Source organism: Diorhabda sublineata, chromosome 8 (genome assembly GCF_026230105.1).
Source record: "Diorhabda sublineata isolate icDioSubl1.1 chromosome 8, icDioSubl1.1, whole genome shotgun sequence".
Taxonomy (NCBI): domain Eukaryota; kingdom Metazoa; phylum Arthropoda; class Insecta; order Coleoptera; family Chrysomelidae; genus Diorhabda; species Diorhabda sublineata.
In genome coordinates, this window is record NC_079481.1 from 18,814,024 (window position 1) to 18,821,317 (window position 7,294).

The following is a 7,294-nucleotide window of genomic DNA, read 5'->3' on the forward strand; positions in this document are numbered from 1 at the left end:
AAGGTCTAATGGTGTATTGTATGAGTCAATATTATTTAGGTCAATGTTTTGTAATTTCGTCAAAGCTTTCTACTTGAAATGGTTCTGAAAAGTCTAATGATACGGTACTGTCGGATTTATTTAATATTGTTGTTAGAGCATATCCATTTCTTGCAGTAGTAAGACATTGTGGAATTTCGTAGTTATAAAAATTTTGATAAGGTACAATAATATCTCCATGAGTGACACTTGTTTTTATTTTAACATGTTGTGATCTAGGAAATACAGTTATAAGATTGAGGTCAACGTTAACTTCGTGATAATGTAATTTTATTTTAATAGAAGGTTTAGTTTTGCTTGTAATATCTTTAAATTATCTAATCCAATAAGTCCATCGAAAACATTATGAAATTTAAAAAAATAAAATTTTAATTTTATTGGACTCAGGAGGTTAAATATGTTTGAGGCCGGAATGTCGGCTCAATATTTATGGGCAGACTTTTGGAATACCGTTATTACTACGAAAGGGTCATTTTTAATTTCGCTAGAATAGTATTTAAAAGCCAAGTTGGGATTTATAAATGATCGACTTGATCCGGTATCTATAAGAAATTCTAGATTATATTCGGGTAAAATGATATAAGGTAATTCACATGGTTTGACGTTATTAAAAGGTATTATTTTAGGACTGTTATTTATAGGCGAATTTTTCGATGCACTTAACGAAAATTTTCGTTTCTATTTACTCTATCGTCATTATTGGAATTAGAATTATTTAGGTAAAGTTGATCAGTAGTATGATCAGAATCATCATAATTATTATTCAAATATTCCCAATTTTTGGGGATCATAGTTTTCTTGAATATCGACGTTATATACTTCAGAAGTATAGTTCGGCCCTTTAGATTGGCTACAATTGTTTGTATATGGCGGCGGCCTTTTATATATTGGTTGCTTTTGGATATTTGGAGCGGTAGCTCGTGTGCTAATGGACATGGGTGTTGGCTTAGGAAAGTTTGCGTTCGGATTTGGCCTGAAGACGTTTATATTTTGGACCTGTTGAAAAATTGTGAGGCTCTAGGAAAATTTTAATGTGTAGTTCTTGGATTTATTGGGATTAGTTGTGAAGGAAAGTTGTTCTGTCTTGTGAATAAATTATTCGGAGTTTGAGAATTGAATGTTTGTGAACTGAAAGTGGGCGAATTAAAATTTCTATACTGATTTTGAATAGTTGGTTAATAATTAGATTTAAAATCATACATTGGTCTCGAGTTATTTTTAAAAGGTTGTGTTATATGATTATTTCTCGATGGATTTTGTAAATAGTGCGCGTTTTCCTCTTGTAAAACAAATTGCATTACTTCGCTTAACGAGGTTGGTTTCATACAACGTATTGTAGTCCCGATAGGTTCTTTTAACCCAGAAAGAAAAGTTTTCAATGTTAAATTTTGATATAAGTATCGTTTTAAATGTTTACCTTCTTCTGTAGTTTCGTGTAAGTTTACATAACTGCAAAGTAACTTCAAAATGTGCAAGCACTTATCGTAAAATGATTATGGGCTCTCATTAGAACTTTGTCTTAGCATTACAAGATCCCTATTTAGACATACTTCATCTCGCTGATCCGAGAAATTTATCATCAAGACATCTTCCAATTCGTTCCAAGTATTACATGTTTGGATATTAATTACTATCTTAGCTTTACCCTTTATTTTTGCTATTATGTAAATTGGAACATATTATCTATTTGATTATTTACTGTACCACTTGAATTTGTCGGGTTAGAGTTAGTAGTGGTTTTTAATAATAAATTATTAAATGCTCGAGTTAGCTCGTTAACAGTTACTTCAGAATTCATAAATTGTACTTACAGAACATAAAGGATGATTTTAAACATGCCTTATTAGCTATGAGAACTCACGACTGGATTCTCGCAGATTTTGGGCAATATGGGTTCCAGATCTCGTTGAATAGTTGGTAGCGGCTTAAACAGATCCTCAGTGGACGGAAGAGGCCAAAGATATGGTAACTCACTGCACAAATATCCTCCACAATAATTCAACAAATGTAGCTAAGTGTTCGATTTATTTCGGTAAATCGTTAAAACGAAATCACACATACGATATGTTCGACCCGAAATATCCTACTGACTGCGCCAAAGAAATCACTACTTTACACTAGAAAATTCCCGACAATAAAATTTACGTTTAATTATATGACAACCAACTGACTGACTAACTAAGATGTCATTTTTATTTATACATAATGTGAATGTTATGATGAGCGGAATTTTATAGTGTCGTCAGCTTCTTCTATATGGGGTTCTTGAAAATGAGTGCCATAACTAACATCTACAAAGCTACTTTTTGGTGTTTTGTTTTTAACTGTTTGTCAATCTGGATTCTGAAACTAAGCTGCAATCATGCATCGAGAAACAACGTTCATCTTGCAAAGGTATATAAAATCTTTGCAAAGGTGTTTGATATTGTTTGTTTATTAGCTATTTGCATTTTTGTGCATTTAAAAGTTATTTATTGTGAATTGTGCTGTCGTGTTTACTTACTCAATATGAGTAAACGAGTAAAGTCCTGCTGTGTACCAAGATGCACGAATAAGCAAGCGATAAGGTGAGAGTAATATTCACTATTTATCAACATAAAAACATTTAAATTGAAATCAAGTTCATATCTATACGAGAATAACTCTTTTCTTCCTAACTTCATTAATTTGTATTTAGGAAATCATTTTGTTCAATGGTTAATGTGACATCCGGTACATATTGCACCGCATAGGACAACCGGTTTAATGAAACAACGAGAACCACCTATTTCCTCCACCTCCATTCTACCTGGAACTGCGATAGGCGCAAGTTGTCCGCGTCATCGATTCCGCCGTCAAAGAAATTAACTTAGTTGTAAAGTATTCGGAAAGTGTAGGCATAAGTTAATATATTAGTTTGTAAATTTTAAATCCAGTGTTTTATAAATTTTTAAAGAACATAAAGGGACATAACAGTTAAATATGTTGAACGATTTTATCCTTATTTTACTTTTTTATAGACATTCCATTCCTACGAATGAAGACGTTTGCAGAATTTTGTTGCAAAGAATAAATAACCCCAGGTTAATGCTTGCAGATACAGTATTATCATCACATAGAATATGTGATATTCATTTTGAACCAATTTGTAGAAACCCCAATGGCAAGTTAAAAAAACTTTCACTGCCAACCTGGTAAGAATTTATATTTACTATGACAATCAACCTCTTATGAATCCTATTGAAAAGTTATGCAGAGGAAAAGAATTGATATTTCCTCCGATAGTCAATGTCCCAATTTATAAACCATTCTATAGGAGCTCAAAGTATACAGGATTAGATCTTGTCACTCCGTATGTGGCAGGTTCAGTAGCGAAGAAATTATTTAAAAGTCTCAAATGCCACTTGTGTAAAAATATAATATTGTCAAACGAATTAATTAAGGCAAAGTCATTAATATAATATAATATATTATAATATATAATATAATATAATATAGGTAACATAAAAAATGTTTTATGTGCGCCTTCAGCTAAATTCTGTGATATTTTTAACAGTTTTTCTGATAAAATCTTCAAAAGATTGCCCCAGTTAATCAATTCGTTAGGCATAAAGAAACAAATATTTCGTTTGGAGAATTTGGCAGACATTTCCTCAATATTTTGTTCAGAACATATGCATCTTTCATTACATAGGTATTATTAATAAAATTTTGAAGGGCAAAGATTAACAATATAAAGACTACGATGTTGTGATGAATATGGCATATGTTAAATATAGGGAAAGCTGCATGAAAGACAATGGTTATCATTAATTATCCATGGTTATAAAATCAGTTTTTTATATACCATTGTATGTACCATGTACAAACAGAAACATTTTTTAAACACTCCTACATCTCTCTGTTGACAGTCCTAATCATGCTAAACTGTGAAGGAAAATTTTTTGTTTGTGAATATAGTTATAAAATGTCAACAACAAAATAAAAATTATAAAAATCATCCTGTGTTTCAATATTCCATCTACCTATATCTTATATAAACCATTTAATTTTGTAATTTAGATGGTCGGACCTGGTTGTCACATAAATTTTAAATGAAACCAAAATATTTTACAAAATACTTCATTTAAACAGCATTTTAATTTCAGATATTTAAATTTTAAAACAACAATATTTGAATTTGAAATGTTAGCAAAATGAAAGTATTTTGCATAATACTTTTGTTTCATTCATAATTTGATGAACTAGCTTCGAGCATTTAAAACTACTCCAGTTATTTTCAAATTTCCCGCGAAGTTAGCATGGATATGAACCTTAGATCAAATCTTTGATTATAGAAATCTTATTTCTTGGTACGGAGCCAGTCCGAGAGATGTCGCTAGGATCGAACTTGTCAAATTTTTATACAGAGTGGCAGATCTATCGAGTATATAATCTTTGAAACTGACTATTATTTCTAAGCGCTGTTGCCGCATTTACAAACAATGCTTATATACATCAACAATGAGAATACAGAAAATCTTGCATTCATTACAAATGGACAATCTCAAATACTGTGGAGTGCTGATAGAGACAATAAAAAAGCTTAGAAAAGGGGTTTGAAAAATTTCATGATTTGAAGGATACTAAAGCTAAAGATGCAATTTTGGCATCGGTGTTATATTCTTTTTTTAATTAAAATGGGTGCCAAAAGGAAATAGAGAATATATAAAGAAATTATTCCTTGCAGAAGTGAGAAAACTCAAAAATGATCATAAAGATGTAAATAATACCTCAATTATCACACAAGAAAGACTAAAATGAATCCTACTACATGTTCTATGATAATTCTGATTCCTCATTAGCTAGTAATAGTGTAAATGCAAACACCACTACTATTGACCTGGAATCATTGCAATATTTGAAGGATAATGTTGTCAGCCTGCAATCATTAAATAAATACCCTACAGTAAAGATATTATTCTGGTTGCCTAACTCTGCGCCAGTAGAAAGGCGGTGGCATGATTATAAACCACACAGGAGAAAGATGAGTGACAGTGTATTGGAGCAAATTATTGTATTAAAATCTGTTAAGTGAATTATCAATATTAATGTCCCGAGTGCATGTCAAATTGTCGATAATTTAATTTTCTCGAGTGCGCGAATGCGCACGAGAGGAAATTATGAGACGATTTGACATGCACGAGAGGGCATTTTGGCAGACTATTTCCTGAGAAAAATTTAATTTAAAATAAACAATAATTGTTCCTTTTCTTAAAATATAAAATTAAAACCAAATGATGTTTATTAATCCTAGACGAAAATTTGTCACTAGTGCAAATTATCGATAATTTGCACTAGTGCAGTATTATCGCTTAAATTTGATCGTTGCTAGGTAAACATAAAATATTTTTAGCTTTTTGGTTGGCTTAAATTTTTCGAAGGAAAAGGTCAATATTAATGTCCCGAGTGCATGTCAAATTGTCGATAATTTAATTTTCTCGAGTGCGCGAATGCGCACGAGAGGAAATTATGAGACAATTTGACATGCACGAGAGGGCATTTTGGCAGACTATTTCCTGAGAAAAATTTAATTTAAAATAAACAATAATTGTTCCTTTTCTTAAAATATAAAATTAAAACCAAATGATGTTTATTAATCCTAGACGAAAATTTGGCACTAGTGCAAATTATCGATAATTTGCACTAGTGCAGTATTATCGCTTAAATTTGATCGTTGCTAGGTAAACATAAAATATTTTTAGCTTTTTGGTTGGCTTAAATTTTTCGAAGGAAAAGGTCAATATTAATGTCCCGAGTGCATGTCAAATTGTCGATAATTTAATTTTCTCGAGTGCGCGAATGCGCACGAGAGGAAATTATGAGACAATTTGACATGCACGAGAGGGCATTTTGGCAGACTATTTCCCGAGAAAAATTTAATTTAAAATAAACAATAATTGTTCCTTTTCTTAAAATATAAAATTAAAACCAAATGATGTTTATTAATCCTAGACGAAAATTTGGCACTAGTGCAAATTATCGATAATTTGCACTAGTGCAGTATTATCGCTTAAATTTGATCGTTGCTAGGTAAACATAAAATATTTTTAGCTTTTTGGTTGGCTTAAATTTTTCGAAGGAAAAGGTCAATATTAATGTCCCGAGTGCATGTCAAATTGTCGATAATTTAATTTTCTCGAGTGCGCGAATGCGCACGAGAGGAAATTATGAGACAATTTGACATGCACGAGAGGGCATTTTGGCAGACTATTTCCTGAGAAAAATTTAATTTAAAATAAACAATAATTGTTCCTTTTCTTAAAATATAGAATTAAAACCAAATGATGTTTATTAATCCTAGACGAAAATTTGGCACTAGTGCAAATTATCGATAATTTGCACTAGTGCAGTATTATCGCTTAAATTTGATCGTTGCTAGGTAAACATAAAATATTTTTAGCTTTTTGGTTGGCTTAAATTTTTCGAAGGAAAAGGTCAATATTAATGTCCCGAGTGCATGTCAAATTGTCGATAATTTAATTTTCTCGAGTGCGCGAATGCGCACGAGAGGAAATTATGAGACAATTTGACATGCACGAGAGGGCATTTTGGCAGACTATTTCCTGAGAAAAATTTAATTTAAAATAAACAATAATTGTTCCTTTTCTTAAAATATAAAATTAAAACCAAATGATGTTTATTAATCCTAGACGAAAATTTGGCACTAGTGCAAATTATCGATAATTTGCACTAGTGCAGTATTATCGCTGAAATTTGATCGTTGCTAGGTAAACATAAAATATTACAGCTTTTTGGTTGGCTTAAATTAAAGGAAATAGTCAAAGTAATTTTACCAGCCTGTCAGCTGACTGAATTTAATAAACTTTTTAACAAAATAAAAATAGTTTAAAACTAAGTATTTTATAATAGCATTTTGTAAATACGTATTTTGCATTTAGTATTTTAAATATAAAATGAAAAACTATTTTGTATTTGAAATGAGAAAATACAAAAAGTATTTCCATTTTACATTTACACTTCCTTTTTTTATTTAAACTATAAAATAGCTTCAGTATTTTCTCAGGGATTTCCTTAAGAGGCTAAAACGATAATCCAGCTTTCTACTAGAAATTCTAATTCTATATATTTGTCAAAATTTGTACAATCATACGAGGATATATTGAAAAATTCTTAGCCTACTATAGAACCAAACAAAATTTCAATGTCAAAATATTTTATTACTCAACATATTTACGAAGAAAATTTGCGACGTTTTAAACTTTTTTTCAGTTGA